This window comes from Bufo gargarizans, chromosome 7, assembly GCF_014858855.1.
Source record: "Bufo gargarizans isolate SCDJY-AF-19 chromosome 7, ASM1485885v1, whole genome shotgun sequence".
Taxonomy (NCBI): Eukaryota; Metazoa; Chordata; class Amphibia; order Anura; family Bufonidae; genus Bufo; species Bufo gargarizans.
The window spans coordinates 60,553,025-60,572,826 of record NC_058086.1 but is presented as its reverse complement, the minus strand read 5'-3'; the positions used below and the strand labels follow the sequence as shown (position 1 = coordinate 60,572,826).

General features: G+C 42.4%; 1 protein-coding gene across 1 annotated transcript in view; it reads left to right on the top strand.

Annotated features, from left to right (window-relative positions):
- The window catches only part of LOC122944157, a 67,740-nt gene that overhangs the window by 6,483 nt on the left and 41,455 nt on the right, over positions 1 to 19,802 (top strand). The window contains exon 2 of the mRNA XM_044302387.1: positions 13,318 to 13,403. The gene's annotated coding sequence lies outside the window, so the exon portion shown is untranslated. The remainder of the gene's footprint in view (positions 1 to 13,317; positions 13,404 to 19,802) is intronic.

Genomic DNA, 19,802 nt, shown 5'->3' with positions numbered 1-19,802 from the left:
TATATATATATATATATATATATATACATGGAAAGAGTCAGGCAGCACTCCCTCAAGTGCAGATATAGCTGTGTGGGTGCCCGCGGTGGTCCCTCGATATGGGACAAATTCAATAGAGAAAGAAAGTCCGCAGCACTCCTTCAAGTAAAAAAGTGTAATTTATTCACACATGTCAGACAACGTTTCGGTCCTCTCACAGGACCTTTTTCAAGTCAAGTCACTTGACTTGAAAAAGGTCCTGTGAGAGGACCGAAACGTTGTCTGACATGTGTGAATAAATTACACTTTTTTACTTGAAGGAGTGCTGCGGACTTTCTTTCTCTATATATATATATAGATCACATTTAATTTCACCCATTATACAGGACAAGAGAAGTGGTACTGTGCAATGTCCATAAATACAGAATAAGATCTGATATTAACCTCCTCCCGTCTCGCTAACGCCGAAAGGCGTCAATGCTGCGGCGCTGCCAGGTCACACTAACGCCGATTGGCGTCATCTCGCGTGAGCCGAGATTTCCTGTGAACGCGCGCACACAGGCGCGCGCGCTCACAGGAACGGAAGGTAAGCGAGTGGCTCTCCAGCATGCCAGCGGCGATCGCTCGCTGGCAGGCTGGAGATCCGAATTTTTTAACCCCTAACAGGTATATTAGACGCTGTTTTCATAACAGCGTCTAATATACCTCCTACCTGGTCCTCTGGTGGTCCCTTTTGTTAGGATCGACCACCAGAGGACTCAGGTAGGTCAGTACAGTCGCACCAAACACTACACTACACCCCCCCCCCCCCGTCACTTATTAACCCCTTATAAACCCCTGATCACCCCATATAAACTCCCTGATCACCCCCCTGTCATTGATCACCGCCCTGTCATTGATCACCCCCCCTGTCAGGCTCCGTTCAGACGTCCGTATGATTTTTACGGATCCACGGATACATGGATCGGATCCGCAAAAAGCATACGGACGTCTGAATGGAGCCTTACAGGGGGGTGATCAATGACAGGCGGGTGATCACCCATATACACTCCCTGATCACCCCCTGTCATTGATCACTTCCCTGTAAGGCTCCATTCAGACGTCCGCATGATTTTTACGGATCCATGGATACATGGATCGGATCCGCAAAACACATGCGGACGTCTGAATGGAGCCTTACAGGGGGTGATCAATGACAGGCGGGTGATCACCCATATACACTCCCTGATCACCCCCCTGTCATTGATAACCCCCCTGTAAGGCTCCATTCAGACGTCCGCATGCGTTTTGTGGATCCGATCCATGGATCCGTAAAAAATCATGCGGATGTCTGAATGGAGCCTTACAGGGGGGGTGATCAGTGACAGGGGGGTGATCACCCTGATTACCCTGATCACCCCCTGTCATTGATAACCCCCCTGTAAGGCTCCATTCAGACGTCAGCATGCGTTTTGTGGATCCGATCCATGTATCCATGGATCCGTAAAAAATCATGCGGATGTCTGAATGGAGCCTTACAGGGGGGGTGATCAGTGACAGGGGGGTGATCACCCTGATTACCCTGATCACCCCCTGTCATTGATAACCCCCCTGTAAGGCTCCATTCAGACGTCAGCATGCGTTTTGTGGATCCGATCCATGTATCCATGGATCCGTAAAAAATCATGCGGATGTCTGAATGGAGCCTTACAGGGGGGTGATCGATCAATGACAGGCGGGTGATCACCCATATACACTCCCTGATCACCCCCTGTCATTGATCACCCCCCCTGTAAGGCTCCATTCAGACATCCGCATGATTTTTTACGGATCCATGGATACATGGATCGGATCCACAAAACACATGCGGATGTCTGAATGGAGCCTTACAGGGGGGGTGATCAGTGACAGGGGGGTGATCAGGGAGTCTATATGGGTGATCACCCCCCTGTCATTGATCACCCCCCTGTCATTGATCACCCCCCCCCCCCCCCCCCTGGTAAGGCTCCATTCAGACATTTTTTTTGGCACAAGTTAGCGGAAATTTTTTGTTTGTTTTTGTTTTTTCTTACAAAGTCTCATATTCCACTAACTTGTGTCAAAAAATAAAATCTCACATGGACGCACCATACCCCTCACGGAATCCAAATGCGTAAACATTTTTAGACATTTATATTCCAGACTTCTTCTCACGCTTTAGGGCCCCTAAAAAGCCAGGGCAGTATAAATACCCCACATGTGACCCCATTTCGGAAAGAAGACACCCCAAGGTATTCCGTGAGGGGCATATTGAGTCCATGAAAGATTGAAATTTTTGTCCTACGTTAGCGGAAAGTGAGACTTTGTGAGGAAAAAAACAAAAAAAAAATCAATATCCGCTAACTTATGCAAAAAAAAAAAAAATTCTAGGAACTTGCCAGGCCCCTCATTGAATACCTTGGGGTGTCTTCTTTCCAAAGTGGGGTCACATGTGGGGTATTTATACTGCCCTGGCTTTTTAGGGGCCCGAAAGTGTGAGAAGAAGTCTGGGATCCAAATGTCTAAAAATGCCCTCCTAAAAGGAATTTGGGCCCCTTTGCGCATCTAGGCTGCAAAAAAGTGTCACACATGTGGTATCGCCGTACTCAGGAGAAGTTGGGGAATGTGTTTTGGGGTGTCATTTTACATATACCCATGCTGGGTGAGAAAAATATCTTGGTCAAATGCCAACTTTGTATAAAAAAATGGGAAAAGTTGTCTTTTGCCAAGATATTTCTCTCACCCAGCATGGGTATATGTAAAATGACACCCCAAAACACATTCCCCAACTTCTCCTGAGTACGGCGATACCACATGTGTGACACTTTTTTGCTGCCAAGGTGGGCAAAGGGGCACATATTGCAAAGTGCACCTTTCGGATTTCACCGGCCATTTTTTACAGATTTTGATTGCAAGGTACTTCTTACACATTTGGGCCCCTAAATTGCCAGGGCAGTATAACTACGCCACAAGTGACCCCATTTTGGAAAGAAGACACCCCAAGGTATTCCGTGAGGGGCACGGCGAGTTCCTAGAATTTTTTATTTTTTGTCACAAGTTAGCGGAAAATGATGATTTTTCTTTTTTTTTCTTTTTTCCTTACAAAGTCTCATATTCCACTAACTTGCGACAAAAAATAAAAAATTCTAGGAACTCGCCATGCCCCTCACGGAATACCTTGGGGTGTCTTCTTTCCAAAATGGGGTCACTTGTGGCGTAGTTATACTGCCCTGGCAATTTAGGGGCCCAAATGTGTGAGAAGTACCTTGCAATCAAAATGTGTAAAAAATGGCCTGCAAAATCTGAAAGGTGCACTTTGGAATATGTGCCCCTTTGCCCACCTTGGCAGCAAAAAAGTGTCACACATGTGGTATCGCCGTACTCAGGAGAAGTTGGGGAATGTGTTTTGGGGTGTCATTTTACATATACCCATGCTGGGTGAGAGAAATATCTTGGCAAAAGACAACTTTTCCCATTTTTTTATACAAAGTTGGCATTTGACCAAGATATTTTTCTCACCCAGCATGGGTATATGTAAAATGACACCCCAAAACACATTCCCCAACTTCTCCTGAGTACGGCGATACCAGATGTGTGACACTTTTTTGCAGCCAAGGTGGGCAAAGGGGCACATATTCCAAAGTGCACCTTTTGGATTTCACCGGTCATTTTTTACACATTTTGATTGCAAAGTTCTTCTCACACATTTGGGCCCCTAAATTGCCAGGGCAGTATAACTACCCCACAAGTGACCCCATTTTGGAAAGAAGACACCCCAAGGTATTCCGTGAGGGGCATGGCAAGTTTTTAGAATTTTTTATTTTTTGTCGCAAGTTAGTGGAATATGAGACTTTGTAAGAAAAAAAAAAAAAAAAAATCATCATCATTTTCCGCTAACTTGTGACAAAAAATAAAAAGTTCTATGAACTCACTATGCCCATCAGCGAATACCTTAGGATGTCTACTTTCCGAAATGGGGTCATTTGTGGGGGTTTTCCACTGTTTGGGCATTGTAGAACCTCAGGAAACATGACAGGTGCTCAGAAAGTCAGAGCTGTTTCAAAAAGCGGAAATTCACATTTTTGTACCATAGTTTGCAAATGCTATAACTTTTACCCAAACCATTTTTTTTTTGCCCAAACATTTTTTTTTTATCAAAGACATGTAGAACAATAAATTTGGCGAAAAATGTATATATGGATGTCGTTTTTTTTGCAAAATTTTACAGCTGAAAGTGAAAAATGTCATTTTTTTGCAATAAAATAGTTAAATTTCGATTAATAACAAAAAAAGTAAAAATGTCAGCGGCAATAAAATACCACCAAATGAAAGCTCCATTAGTGAGAAGAAAAGGAGGTAAAATTCATTTGGGTGGTAAGTTGCATGACCGAGCAATAAACCGCTAAAGTTGTGGAGTGCCGATTTGTAAAAAAGGGCCTGGTCACTAGGGGGGTATAAACCTGTGGTCCTTAAGTGGTTAAAAAGTACACCCAGTATACAGGATATATGGTACTGTGCAATGTCCATATATACAGAATAAGAGCAGATACCGAGAAACCCACCCAGTACACCACTGACGTGTTCTGACCACAGATCTATGCCAGGATTAGCTGAGCGGAGCAGGCTCCTGCTTTGCTAAGCTAAGAGAACTCTATGTCAGCTCTCTTAGGGCTCTTTCACACTTGAGTTGTTCTTTTCCAGCATAGAGTTCCGTTGTCGGGGCTCTATGCCTGATCAGGATTATCCCCATGCATTCTGAATGGAGAGAAATCCGTTCAGGATGCATCAGGATGTCTTCAGTTCCGGACTGGAACGTTTTTTGGCCGGAGAAAATACCGCAGCATGCTGCGCTTTTTGCTCCGGCCAAAAATCCTGAACACTTGTCGCAAGGCCGGATCCGGAATGAATGCCCATTGAAAGGCATTAATCCTGATCCGGCCTTAAGCTAAAGGTCGTTTCGGCGCATTACCGGATCCGACGTTTAGCTTTTTCTGAATGGTTACCATGGCTGCCAGGACGCTAAAGTCCTGTTTGCCATGGTAAAGTGTAGTGGGGAGCGGGGGAGCAGCATAGGGTCCATTCACACGTCCGTTTTTTCTTTCCTGATCTGTTCCGTTTTTTCAGGAACAGATCAGGACCAGATCTGGACCCATTCATTTTCAATGGGTCCTGGAAAAAATCGGACAGCACACATTCCGTTGTTCCGTTCCGCATGTCCGTTTAAATATAAAACATGTCCTATTCTTGTCCTGAAAAATCGGATCCTGGTACAATACAAAGTCAATGGATCCGCAAAAAACGGATGACATTCGGATGTCATTCCGTATGTCATCCGTTTTTTGCGGATTCCGTTCCTGGAAACACATAACAAATTTTTTTTTTTTTTTTTTCTTCAATTTTTTTTCAAAGAAATCCAAACAACTTTATTTGATTATTGAAATGTATACATGTTCCCGTTTTTTGCGGATCCGCAAAAACGGATGACATACGGATGACATACGGAAACATTTTCAGGAACAACGGATCCGCAAAAAACGGACCGTTTTTCAGGATGAAAAAAAACAGGACGTGTGAATGGACCCTAATTCTACATAATTAAAAAAGTCATCTTTATTTCATAATGAAATAACCTTTGGATGGTAATATATTTTCCTCCAAAAAGCATTTTATATTAAAAAATCCGATTTAAGTAAAAAAAATCAGATCTTTTTCGATTTTTAAAAAAACATCATTGATTTTTATCCACCCTGGTTGAGATGTAGTTTTTATTTTATTTTAAAGGAGAAAACTGTGAAACTACGGTACGTTATTCTTTACATGAAAAGTCCTCAGCCCATGTAGAGCCAGGGTTGCCAACCGTCCCGAAATTTCTGGAGAGTCCGTAAAAATAGGTGACTTTTTTCCTGTTTCCTTGAAAAAATATATCAGTGATTTTTTTTTTAGGCTGTTGGTACATGACTAGACTATTTTTGTGGTAATTATCATCAAATTACTGCTCACAGTAAATGCTGGTAAATTAATGAGTTCTTATAAGTATAGTTTTCCAATCTATCAGTAAAAAAATGTTGTCTGTCCGTGATTTGGGGATAAGGTGTCTATAAAAAAGAAAAATTCTGGTTGGCAAACCTGTGTAGAGCCTGGCGTGGAACTAAAGGGATCTTCAGCTTAGTCAACAGTGCCACCTGCTGGATTCCTAGGAGAATGCTGGCCGAGCAAAATGTAATATAAGCACAGTAGGAGGGGGTTGTTTAAACCACCCCAGTGCCCCCAAATGTGATAAAATAATAAAAATAACATATACCACTTAGTCTTTGTTTACAGGGTGCAGCAGTGATCTAGCTGTATATACAGTATGTTACCACTGCAGCCAATCCTTGGCCTCAGTATATCATGCAGGAGACACACACTAATATTTAAAGGGGTTCTGCAGTTTTTTTAAACTGATGATCTATCCTCAAGTGAACAGAGCTTAGCGCCGTCTAGGCCATTGATACTAGTCATAACGTCACTGGGCCTGCGGTAAACAGCGAGAAGGCCGCGGTGCTACTGCCAGCGCCAACGCCTTCTCAAACAGCTGATCGGCAGGGGTCCAGGGTGTCCGACCCACGCCGATCAGATGCTGATGATCTATCCAGAGGATAGATCATCAGTTTCAAAAAAACTGCAGGACCCCTTTAAGTGATTTTAAAATCTCTAATCCCGCTGCGATGGAATCAGCCGAGCCCCCCCCCAGTATATCTCAATGGCTACAAAAGGTCAACTATATATTCCTCATGGAGGAACTCTCGGCTTGGAAATTACGTTCACATACAAAGTTACAATCGATATGGAAAGATTGGATTACTTTCAGCTCAACCTCATTTCCCCTCCAACAATTAGCTGATGAACCTCAGGATACAATCGATTAACTATTATAAGATATCTATTCATTATGAGCCCCCCCTTCCCTCCCCCCCTCGCTCACCGTCCTCTTCCCACCTCCCCTATTAGCACGCCCCCTTCACCCAAAACATTTATTACCTTTAATATTTTGGTACAATATGTCTATAATATCTGTGTGCATTGTCAACATACTTAGATACATGATGTCTTTGTTACTCCTGCCAATCGTTCATCCTGACAACAATGTACCACTTGTTCAATTTGTGTTCTATTTTGAAACATCTATAAAAGGAGAATTGAAAATATAAGAAAAAAAAAGTAAAAAAATAAATAAAAATGGCATAACTTTCAAATGTTTTTCATAGAATTTATGGTCGTGTCTTTTATTTTGTTACAGTTGATATATATATTTTTTGGGCATTTTTCAAGTACAGAGAAGCCCCCAAAAAACTTAGGGGGTTTTCCAGCTTTTTTCTTTTTTAATTTGCATTCCAGCCTGGAATTTATGATGAGGTGCCTGCCTTGTCATAAATTATGAGCATCCTTTGGCAACATAGGCGATATCAAAGACCAGAGTAAAAAGCCGGTCTTTGATAGATGACCCCCATTATTTGTTAAGTTTGATGCATGTCTAAACCTAATACTTTCATTTTTTTTTATTTTTTTAGGGGCGGATTCCAATTTTATCAGCACAACTTTTTAAAAAGTAGCAAAAAAGTAGCATACTTAGGGCTCATGCACACGACCGTTGGATGTTTTGCGGTGTGCAAATTGCGGATCCGCAAAACACAGATACCGGTCATGTGCATTGCGCATTTTGCGGAATGGAACGGCAGGCCTCTAATAGAACAGTCCTATCCTTGTCTGTAATGTGGACAATAATACAGACTGTGTAAAAGTAGCCTAGAAATGCTACTCGAGTTTTGCAACTAGAGTGAAACGAAAGCTTTGTTCACATCATGGTTTTGCTTTCTGTTCTTCTGATCTGTCAGAAGACAAATACTATAAGCCCCTGCTTGAAATACAATACACAGGTGTACGGTCTCTCTCTAAATGACCTCAAATTCACCCCAAAAGACCTGGACTATTATTACTAAAACTTAACTTTTACTTATTATAATTAAAATAGGTGGAAACTGTTCTATTGATAATACGGTGAGATATTCCAAAACTAAAACTAATAATAATAATACGACAATACCATATGCACCTGCACACAAGTAATTCCAGGATAGTAAATGGATAGTACAGGGACAGGTTCCTGACGGGGTCAGGGCTATCAGGGCAGGTGCTCTGTATTTTGCTAGGCAGGGACTATTAGCCCCCTACCCATATATAGGCAGGGACTTGAGTTAGGGCCTAATACAGTAGGTCTTGCCTTGTTTGAAGCAACCTTGACATAAGCACCCGTTTCTCCAGTGGCGTACACACAATCCATGGGGCCCCGGTGCAAAACTGATCCATGGGGCCCCCTCCCCGTCGCCGCCCCCCCCCCCCCAACCTCCCTCCACCCCCAAACCGCCTAAATTTGTACTTCCACCAGGTCTAGAGAGCCACAGGCTGAAGACTAATGCAAGAACAAGAAGGTATACCACAATGTGCGCAGTCTGTTCATCCCTTTATAAGCAGATGTAGCAGAGTTAACAAGTGGCCTCAACCATAACTATGTACTTTTACTCAGAACTGCAGGTGTCAGCATCAGGTACCAGCAATGCATTTCCCACGTAAAACCAGCTACATTATGTAGCAGAGCTGGTTTTGTCATGCATTTCTTTTGTCTTCATATGGTAAAATACTCCATTGGCCTATCAATGGCTTTATAACTAAGGCTACTTTCACACCTGCGTTAGGTGCGGATCCGTCTGGTATCTGCACAGACGGATCCGCACCTATAATGCAACCACTTGTGTCCGTTCAGAACGGATAAGTTTGCATTATTCTTTTTAAAAAAAAGTCTAAGTCAAAACGGATCCGTCCTGACTTACATTGAAAGTAACGGCTGGGCCAAACTGAACGGAGCCAGACTGATGCATTCTGAACGGATCCTTTTCCATTCAGAATGCATTGGGGCTGAATTGATCAGTTTTGAATCGTTTGTGACGTCCCTGAAACGGATCTCACAAACGGAATTCAAAACGCCAGTGTGAAAATAGCCTTAGGCTATTTTCACACTGGCGTTTCTGGGTCCGCTTGTGAGATCCGTTTCAGGGACATCACAAACGATTCAAAACTGATCAATTCAGCCCCAATGCATTCTGAATGGAAAAGGATCCGCTCAGAATGCATCAGTTTGGCTCCGTTCCACCTCCATTCCGCTCTGGAGGCGGACACCAAAACGCTGCTTGCAGCGTTTTAGTGTCCGCCTGACGATGCAGAGCCAAACGGATCCGTCCTGACTTACAATGTAAGTCAATGGGGACGGATCCATTTTCACTGACACAATATGGTGCAATTGAAAACGGATCCGCCTCCCATTGACTTTCAATGTAAGTCAGGACGGATCCGTTTTGACTTAGACTTTTTTTTAAAAGAATAATGCAAACTGATCCGTTCTGAACAGATACAAGCGTTTGCATTATCGGTGCGGATCCGTCTGTGCAGATACCAGACGGATCCGCACCTAACGCAGGTGTGAAAGTAGCCTAACTCTGCTATATTTCTGTAGCCTGCAACCTCTGACTGCCCAGTTGGGCTGAAACTACTACACCCAACATGTTCTGGCAGTAATAGTAAATGGATATTGGTGCAATTCTGAGCTACTAGTCTATATAATACATTATGTATTATATAGACTAGTAGCTCAGAATTGCACCAATATCCATTTACTATTACTGCCAGAACATGTTGGGTGTAGTAGTTTCAGCCCAACTGGGCAGTCAGAGGTTGCAGGCTACAGAAATATAATAGAGTTAAAAGCCATTGATAGGCCAATGAAGTATTTTACCATACAGTACCACATGAAGGCAATACAGACAGTAACATTGCCCAGTCAGCCCCCACTCTGAGTCTGAGCTCAGTGACCAATTTATATATTTATTTTTTTTACAAATCTTTATAATCTTATCTAGTTGTTCCTTCCAATCCGGACGGTCGGCACCGGCTTCTGTGCGCGCTCTCTTCTCCCTGGCCCTGCTGCGTCTCGGCGTCGTGCGCCTGCGCAGCCTAGGGAAACGTCATGTCCGGTGCCTAACAGTTAATGACGAGGCACGCCACACCGCCGCACCAGCACGGGGAGGAGACTGACGGGGGGAGGAGACTGACGGGGGGAGGAGACTCAAGGGAGGGTAGGCCTGGCTCTGCAGAAACGGAACAGTGGGCGGTGGGCCCCGGGCCCTGGGCCGCCCGCCCGGGTTATTATACAGGCAGGCGCAGCGCCAGCACACACAGTACTACTGCAGGGCGGGGCCAGGGGTCCACAGGCGGCCGGGCCCCCTGGAGTGCCGGGCCCGGTCGCAACTGCGACCCCTGCGACCCCTGTATGTACGCCCCTGCGTTTCTCTACTGCTACCAAAGGACGGAACCTGGTAAAGATACCAATGACAGCTTGTTAATCCGGGTCAGGTAAGATCATTCCATTTACTATCCTGGAATTACTTGGGTGCAGGTTCATATGGTATTGTAATATTATTATTATTAGTTTTGGTATATTTTACCTTATTATCAATAGCACAGTTTGCTCCTATTTTAATTATAATAAGTAAAAGTTCCTTTTTAGTAATAATAGTCCGGGTCTTTTTGGGAGAATTTGAGATCTGTCAGAAGAACGGAAAAATAAAGTCCTGCACGCAGGACTTTTTCTCCTGTTGAAGATAATGGATCTCTGATGGCAGGGGCAGAGTGGTAAGTTAAAGAGGTGAAAATTAAAGGGGCAGTAACATATTAAAATAACTTTTAATGGTATAAATTACAATATCCCAAAAACAGGGAAGAATGACCCCTTACAAACATAAATGGACAGACACAGTCGGGACCCTAAGCGCGTGTATCCCGTGGTGAAACGGGTCACGCTTTGTGGGGTCCCACTGTCAGACTCTTGTTGTGGGGGTGTTGGGTCTGACTAAACACCTAAAAAGACGAGAAATGCAAAGACGAGAAATGCAAAACCTAAGATATGTGGACCCCAAGAGTCGAATGGAGCCACACGTAATGGTGAAGACTAATGTCAGAGTCCTGTGGACCTATGCAAGGACTATGACGGTGCCTTATGTGGGTAAGATAACAAGGAAAGATCTTACTGGTAAAGATTCATAGGCAGCGTTATTCACCGAGCACAGGATGTCGCTGGAAAGGAAGGTCTTTTCCATTTCGTAGATTCTGAGTCAGGTGTCCTTTTTAGTGGGAGGTCTTCGGGTAGTCGGTCATATGTCGCAGAGAGCCTCAGGGAGGTAAACTGCCCCTGTTGCACCCTACTTGACCTGTTAGGCCCTAGTGCCCTAACACGAGATCCGTGCCCCACAAGGGGTGGTCCCGTCCGGAACCTCACCCTGGTCTAAGGTCCCTGTAAGACCCTGCCGGGGTGATTGGATCGTGGATGGACACCTGGTATAGTAGTAGTAAAAACGTAACGTAATGGAGTGGGTATATTCACCTTTTCCCTTCAGGGACCCTCTGGACCCGGGATTTAAATTAATAGGGTTCAGATAGCCGAACGGCTAATAGTTTCCCGTTTAAGGTCAAATTATAAAATATAACATTTATTAGATATTCATTAAAAAGAACGGGAAAATAGAAAAGAAAAGGTGTTTAAAATTACAGTGTTCTAGTGCATGGTGACAGTATACACTTGTTTATATTACTGGTGTCTGCTTATATTTGCAGTTTTTCCATAGTATATTTAGATCCTGAGGAATAGAATCCTATTAAATTTCCCCTCCTCCGGTCTAATAGGATTGTGACAAGATGTTGCTATCTGTCAGCCCTGCACCGGAGTGAATAGAGTACATGTAACTCTATCCCTAAATTCCTCTTTAGGAACGAGTAACTGTTGAAATCGGTTACACCTAGTGTCTGCAGCGCACCAGGGCCCGATAACAATGCACACTACACTGATCTAAAAACCTAAACTTGCAGCTCCCCCGACATGTTTCACCACGGATGTGGCGTCTTCAGGGGCTATGGAGCTACTATCAACACGATCGCTCTGCAAATCGGCCTTTATAAATCATATGGGTGGTTCTTTCCTGTCCCTTATTGCCAATGATTTGCAGGCGATCGGTTGATAGTCACATGATCTGGCCAATTGCAATCCGCTATCTGTCAGAAGCGGATTCGTCAATGTTTATGACGAATATGTTGCTGGGTGTGGGATTGCAGAATCATTCCACCCACCTTTTCGAGTTCCGGTGAGTGTCTGACAGGGATGATTTCTTCGTCCCGATACTAAGTCCAGACGCATGCGTCCTCATCCCCACATCACCTCCCTCCAGATGCTGAGTCTGGGCGCATGCGCTCCGATCTCCATATCGCACTCTCACAGTTTACCCCTACTGCGCATGCCCACATACTTAGTTGGCGAATCTATAAAGTCTCAGTCACAGTCTTATAGGCATGCGATTTCTATTAGATTAAATATTATTCAAGATAAAAATCGACCATTCACATTAGAGAGACATACTAACATGCTATATAGTAAGCATATGAGAATAACAGTCTTAGAATCACGATCTCAGTGCGCATGCAAATTCTGTTGTATTTAGTACTCTACAGAAGAAATTCGCCCACTATATTTTAAGAGGCATACTCTCATACTGATTGTATATAGGGGTCACAGTCCCAACTCAGACACTTATGATCTCAATCCCACATTAGGCTTGTTCAATGTATCTTTTTTTACATGAATTAATTGATTATTAACAAGCCTATATATAGCAACATACTAGATGGCAATGACCATAATTCCTTTCTAAAATTCTTCCTTTTATCCTTATATTTTAGTTTGTATATGTATCCTAAGATATATTAGGTTTCCTTTTTACATATATATGGATTTATGCTAAATGAATGCTGCAAATGAGAAGCCTTCATTCAGTCCATAAGGACTCATGGTGTTTAATCTATCAATCCACCGTGCTTCAGATTGTAATAATTTTTTATCTAGATTCCCTCCTCTTGGTCCCATGGATATTTTTTCTATTCCCCAGAATCTTAATATAGAACTCTGGTTTCCATGTATGTATTTAACGTGTCTTGCCAGAGGGGTATCTTTATCTGTTTCGATGGTACTTAAATGGCCAGATATCCGGCGTCTCAACTCTTGTATGGTTTTACCCACATACAGTTTTGGACATGGGCAGGAAGCTATATAGATAACTCCTTGTGTTCTGCATGTTATCAGTTGTCTAATTTCATACTCCTTTTTGTCTCCAGGGTTCGTGAATTTTTTGATGCGAGGTATATATTTGCAAAAGGAACAGCTCCCACAAGGTGATGATCCCTTATATTTTTCCTTTTCCCTTGTAGATTGGGTCTTATCCTCTCCCAGATGACTATGGACAAGCTGGTCCTTCAAGTTCGGACCTCTCCTGTATGTTATGGATGGATATGGGGTAAGAACCATCTCTAGATCTCTGTCAGATCGTATTATGTGCCAATATTTTTTAATTATACGACATATCTTATCATTATACCCATCATAGGTACCAATACACCTGATGACTTCACTTTTTTTTATTGTGAATTGTTGTTTTCAATAGTTCTTCCCTGTTCAGGCTTTTAGCTCTATTATAAGCTTTCTTCAGGGGTCTGGTCGGATAACCTCTCTTCTTAAACCTCTGAAATAGTTGTTCACTTTCTCTATCAAAGGAGGTTTCATCCGAACAGTTCCTGCGTGCCCTCAAGTATTGGCCAGTTGGTATCCCTCTTTTCAGGGGAGGTGGGTGCCAGCTGTTCCAGTGTAAATAGCTGTTAGTTGCCGTCGCTTTTCTATGAACCTCTGTAACGAGATGACCATCTTCTGATTTTTTTATTTTGAGATCAAGGAATATTATTTCCTCATTCTGAACCTCAAAGGTGTATCTCATCCCTATGTCATTGTTGTTAAGTCTCTGAGTGAATTCCTGAAATAATGCGTGACCGCCATCCCACAAAATGAGAATGTCGTCAATATATCTGCCCCAAAATAAAATGTGGCAGACATATGACGACATCTCATCTGTGAAAACAAAATTATTTTCCCACCACCCTAGAAATAAATTTGCGTACGTCGGGGCGCATGACGTCCCCATCGCGGTCCCATTTATTTGGTGATAATAGTGTTCCTGAAAAACAAAATAATTGTGCTCCAAAATAAATCTAAGTGCTGATAAAACAAACTCATTATGTTTTTGGAAATTTTTACTTTTAGTATTCAAATAATATTCCACCGCGTGTATTCCTAGTGAGTGCTGAATATTGCTATAAAGTGACTCGACATCTAGACTTGCTAGAATAGTGTCAGATGTAACAGTGATGTCGTTAATTTTTGAAAGTAAATCTTTAGTGTCCCTTATATATGAGGGTAAAGCGGTCACGAAGGGTCTCAATATTTGGTCCACATATTCACTCAGAGCTTGTGTCAGGTTTTCATTCCCTGAGACTATTGGTCTCCCAGGGATGGGTTTCTTGTTCTTGTGCACCTTCGGTAAGGCATAGAATGTGGAGACAGTGGGAGATTTGTTAAAAAGATACTGATATTCATCCTTGGAGATGATATTTGCCTCACGTGCATTTATGAGGAGATTTTTTAATTCACTCGTAAATTCTTTTGTAGGGTCTTGAGATAAGACTTTATACGTTTGTCTATCCTTGAGGAGTCTAAGAACCATCTCAACGTAATCATTTTTATCTTGTATAACTATATTACCCCCCTTATCGCTAGGTTTTATTATTATGTTGCCATTTTCCTTTAGGGTCTCTAGGGCTTCTTGTTCCTGCTTACTCAGATTGGGGCTTATATGATCCTTCCTCATTTTGAGAGATTTTATATCATGGGTGACTAATTGCACAAAAGTTTCTATCTCCTGAAACTGTGTGAAATTGGGAGTGATCCTTGATTTGGGTTTCAGGGTAGAGAAAGGTGGATCTGGAATAATCTGATAGCCCTCATTCTCCTTTAGTAAATCCTCTAAGGCCTCTACACATCTTTTTTCATTTTCAAATGTCTTACGTACATCATTTTGTTCTTGTTTGTGTACTTTGTGTAGGGCTAATTTACGGGCGAAAAGATTTATATCCTTAACCCACAGAAACTTGTCGCATTGAGGGACTGGCGCAAAAGTAAGGCCCTTACTAAGAAGTGTCTGTTCTGAGGTGGTAATCATATAAGTAGATAGATTTATAATCTGTTTATCCTCAGAAGCCATTTTTGATGTTATTTCAGTTACTTGCTGTAGCCCCATTTTTCTCTGTCCTTCGGCTGAGCCCCTGGCTGCCCTAAAAAAAGGGGGGCAATAGGGGGATCTCTCTCCTTTGCTCCCATGTTGATCTGTGATGGAGGTGTAGGGATCTGACGAGATGTACCAGGAGGCTGATAAATCATTTGAGTCTGGCCCATATTCTGCCCCTGAGACAGCCCAAAAGAAAAAGGTTGTGAGGATAACGAAGAGTAAGTCAACATAGGGTTTATATTTGTATTTGCCGTTGAGGTACTCAGATTTGTGATAGTTGGTTTCCTTATTACTCCTTCCGGGCATAATTGAAAAGATTCTCGTCTCTCCAAAGATTGTTTTTTAGGGGGGTACTGTCTTTTTTTAGTTTTTCGTTTAGTACCCTTGCCTCGATTTCCCTGTGTACTTGAACCGTAGTTTGATCCCTCTGTGCCTGAGGTCTCTGTTTCAGAGTTTTCAAAATATCTGTGTTGTGGGGTCCTATTTGTCCCTCTATTTCTCCAGATATATACCCGGTCCGTTTCAAAATCAGTACGGTCCCTAATATATTTTCTATGCTTTCTTTCTTTGATCTCGTTTTGCAATAGATCTATATTTTTCTTTATTTTCTGTTCCAGATCAGGGAACTCAGGATGCTGATTGAAATCTTGTATTTCGTGTATTTCTTTCTCTAGTTGTTGGTCTATCTTTTGAAAGAACCCTTTCTCATAATCTGCCAGATATTTTAACAGTCTTAGTGAGCACTCTGTTAGCAGGCTTTCCCAGCCCTTCGTGAACTGTGTGTCCTCTAAATGGAGGGAATCTAGATAAAAAATTATTACAATCTGAAGCACGGTGGATTGATAGATTAAACACCATGAGTCCTTATGGACTGAATGAAGGCTTCTCATTTGCAGCATTCATTTAGCATAAATCCATATATATGTAAAAAGGAAACCTAATATATCTTAGGATACATATACAAACTAAAATATAAGGATAAAAGGAAGAATTTTAGAAAGGAATTATGGTCATTGCCATCTAGTATGTTGCTATATATAGGCTTGTTAATAATCAATTAATTCATGTAAAAAAAGATACATTGAACAAGCCTAATGTGGGATTGAGATCATAAGTGTCTGAGTTGGGACTGTGACCCCTATATACAATCAGTATGAGAGTATGCCTCTTAAAATATAGTGGGCGAATTTCTTCTGTAGAGTACTAAATACAACAGAATTTGCATGCGCACTGAGATCGTGATTCTAAGACTGTTATTCTCATATGCTTACTATATAGCATGTTAGTATGTCTCTCTAATGTGAATGGTCGATTTTTATCTTGAATAATATTTAATCTAATAGAAATCGCATGCCTATAAGACTGTGACTGAGACTTTATAGATTCGCCAACTAAGTATGTGGGCATGCGCAGTAGGGGTAAACTGTGAGAGTGCGATATGGAGATCGGAGCGCATGCGCCCAGACTCAGCATCTGGAGGGAGGTGATGTGGGGATGAGGACGCATGCGTCTGGACTTAGTATCGGGACGAAGAAATCATCCCTGTCAGACACTCACCGGAACTCGAAAAGGTGGGTGGAATGATTCTGCAATCCCACACCCAGCAACATATTCGTCATAAACATTGACGAATCCGCTTCTGACAGATAGCGGATTGCAATTGGCCAGATCATGTGACTATCAACCGATCGCCTGCAAATCATTGGCAATAAGGGACAGGAAAGAACCACCCATATGATTTATAAAGGCCGATTTGCAGAGCGATCGTGTTGATAGTAGCTCCATAGCCCCTGAAGACGCCACATCCGTGGTGAAACATGTCGGGGGAGCTGCAAGTTTAGGTTTTTAGATCAGTGTAGTGTGCATTGTTATCGGGCCCTGGTGCGCTGCAGACACTAGGTGTAACCGATTTCAACAGTTACTCGTTCCTAAAGAGGAATTTAGGGATAGAGTTACATGTACTCTATTCACTCCGGTGCAGGGCTGACAGATAGCAACATCTTGTCACAATCCTATTAGACCGGAGGAGGGGAAATTTAATAGGATTCTATTCCTCAGGATCTAAATATACTATGGAAAAACTGCAAATATAAGCAGACACCAGTAATATAAACAAGTGTATACTGTCACCATGCACTAGAACACTGTAATTTTAAACACCTTTTCTTTTCTATTTTCCCGTTCTTTTTAATGAATATCTAATAAATGTTATATTTTATAATTTGACCTTAAACGGGAAACTATTAGCCGTTCGGCTATCTGAACCCTATTGGTATAGTCACCTGTTCCTACGCGTTTCATCAAATGAACATACCTATGGGTTAGTCACAATAAACTCCATTAATCATCAGGGGACAAGGGGTGACACTATTGGAGCTGACCTCAACTGCAAAGTGTAAATAAAGTTTTGCTAAGCAGGAGGGGGCAGACTGGCTCAGACCACTTAATAGTATGTGGCGTACTTTCACAGTATACCTGGAGCGCGTATGGCAAATATCCAGGAACACATTCTACCTAGAGTGCGTATGGCAATAGTCTAGGTGAGCCGGCGCGAGAAGAGATCTGTCATGCCGACTTAAAACTTGATAGGAACACATATCCTTTTTTTCTAATCTGTTTACATTTTCTGATTGTAGATTTTTTAAATTTTATTTTCTAAACATTATCTTGCCTGAGCCGTTCTTAACAGCATTTAAAAAATTGCTTTACGGCAGCCCCATGGTCTATAGACACAATGGGCAGGAGGGGACCTAAGTGACTTCTATGGGGGAGTTTTCTAGGCCTGCTCTGTGACCTGTGCAGAGGTTATTGTACAAGGAAAGAATAGATAAGATGTGACAATCACCTAATGTGAATAGAAGATTCTGTCTAGAGATGAGCGAATTTTTTTAAAATTCGATTCGCCGGTTCGCCAATTATATATATTTTTTAAAAGGTTCGATCCGAATATTTTCGCAGCAAATCATGTTAAAAACTCCTATTTCAAGGCTGCAGAGAGCCTTTATAGTGGTGTAGAACACTGCGCCTTGCAGTAAGGGCTCATGCACACGACCGTATGGCCTTTTCAGTGTTTTGCGGGCTGTTTCTAATGGATTAGTTTTAATTTTTTGTTTCAGTAGTGTTTCCGGTTCCGTTTTTATGTTCCGTTTTTCCGTATGGCATATACAGTATAGAGTAATTACATAGAGAAAATTGGGCTGGGCATACAATTTCCAATAGATGGTTCCGCAAAAACGGAACGGACATGAGACATACAGAGTACATTCCGTATGTGTTCCATTTTTTTTGCGGACCCATTGACTTGAATAGAGCCACGGAACGTGATTTGCGGACAATAACAGGACATGTTCTATCTTTGAATGGAAATACGGAAATGGAATGCACATGGAGACACTTCAGTTTTTTTTGCTGACCCATTGAAATGAATGGTTCAGTAATGCATACTGAACTAAAAAAAGGCCAGTATACTGAACGCAAAAAACATTTGTGTGCATGAGCCCTAACACGCATAGGGAGTCTTCTGTGGTAGTGAAATAATACTGTGAGTCAGTATGACATGTAGATGACAGGTGTCGCTCTTAGAATCACTGCGCACTTTACTTACTTGGGCAGTCACGGGGCCAAAACTGAAAAAATAAAGGTACTTTCACATTAGCGTTTTTGTTTTCCGGTATTGAGTTCCGTCCTAGTTTTATCCTAATGCATTCTGAATAAAGAGCATTCCGTTCAGGATGCATCAGTTCAGTCCCTCTTATGTTTTTTAGCCAGAGAAAATACTGCAGCATGCTGCAGTTTTCTCTCCGGCCAAAAATCGTAAACACTTGCCGGAATGCCGAATGCATTCATTTTCATTGAAATGCATTAATGCCGGATCCGGCCTCAAGTGTTCCGGCAAAACGGATCCGTTCTTTCCGTCCGTGCGTGCGCAGACCATTAAATCTGCGGGGGGAAAAAATACCGGATCCGTTTTTCCGCATGACAACCGGAAAGACGGATACTGTATTGCAATGCATTTGTGCAGATCCGTCTCAAAAATGCATCCAGATTTCTGGAATCCTCTGTCGCAATTGTGAAAGTACCCTAACTCAAGTGTGAACTCAGCCTTACAGGTCGATTTTAGCGCCAAGAAGAAGCACACTCCTTTTACACCGTCATCAGCGGATTCCATATAGATGTCTAGATAGCCTGTTCTATTAAATCGCTTATACAAGTAGAACCCCCGACAGAGTGGAGATGGTGTCAGCAGTAAGTTTGTGTTGAAGTCACTGATTATTTTGCCCTCCCTCTGATCCGTCAGAACAATAACCCCCAAAAAACGGATCCTGTCTGTGGAGCATCCGCCTTCACTCGGTCAGCATTTGGTCAGTAATCCATACGTATTGCTAATGCCCAAAAAACAGGAGTGGATCCAAAACAGAGATGACACGTGAATGGCATATTTGCATGTCTTCTGTGTTTTGTACCCACTTATTTAAAATAAGCCTTAGTATGTGCAGGTCTCACAGCCGCTGTAACAGAACAGTAAGAAGCGGTATAACATGTAGTAAGTAGAGTTGAGCGGACACCTGGATGTTCGGGTTC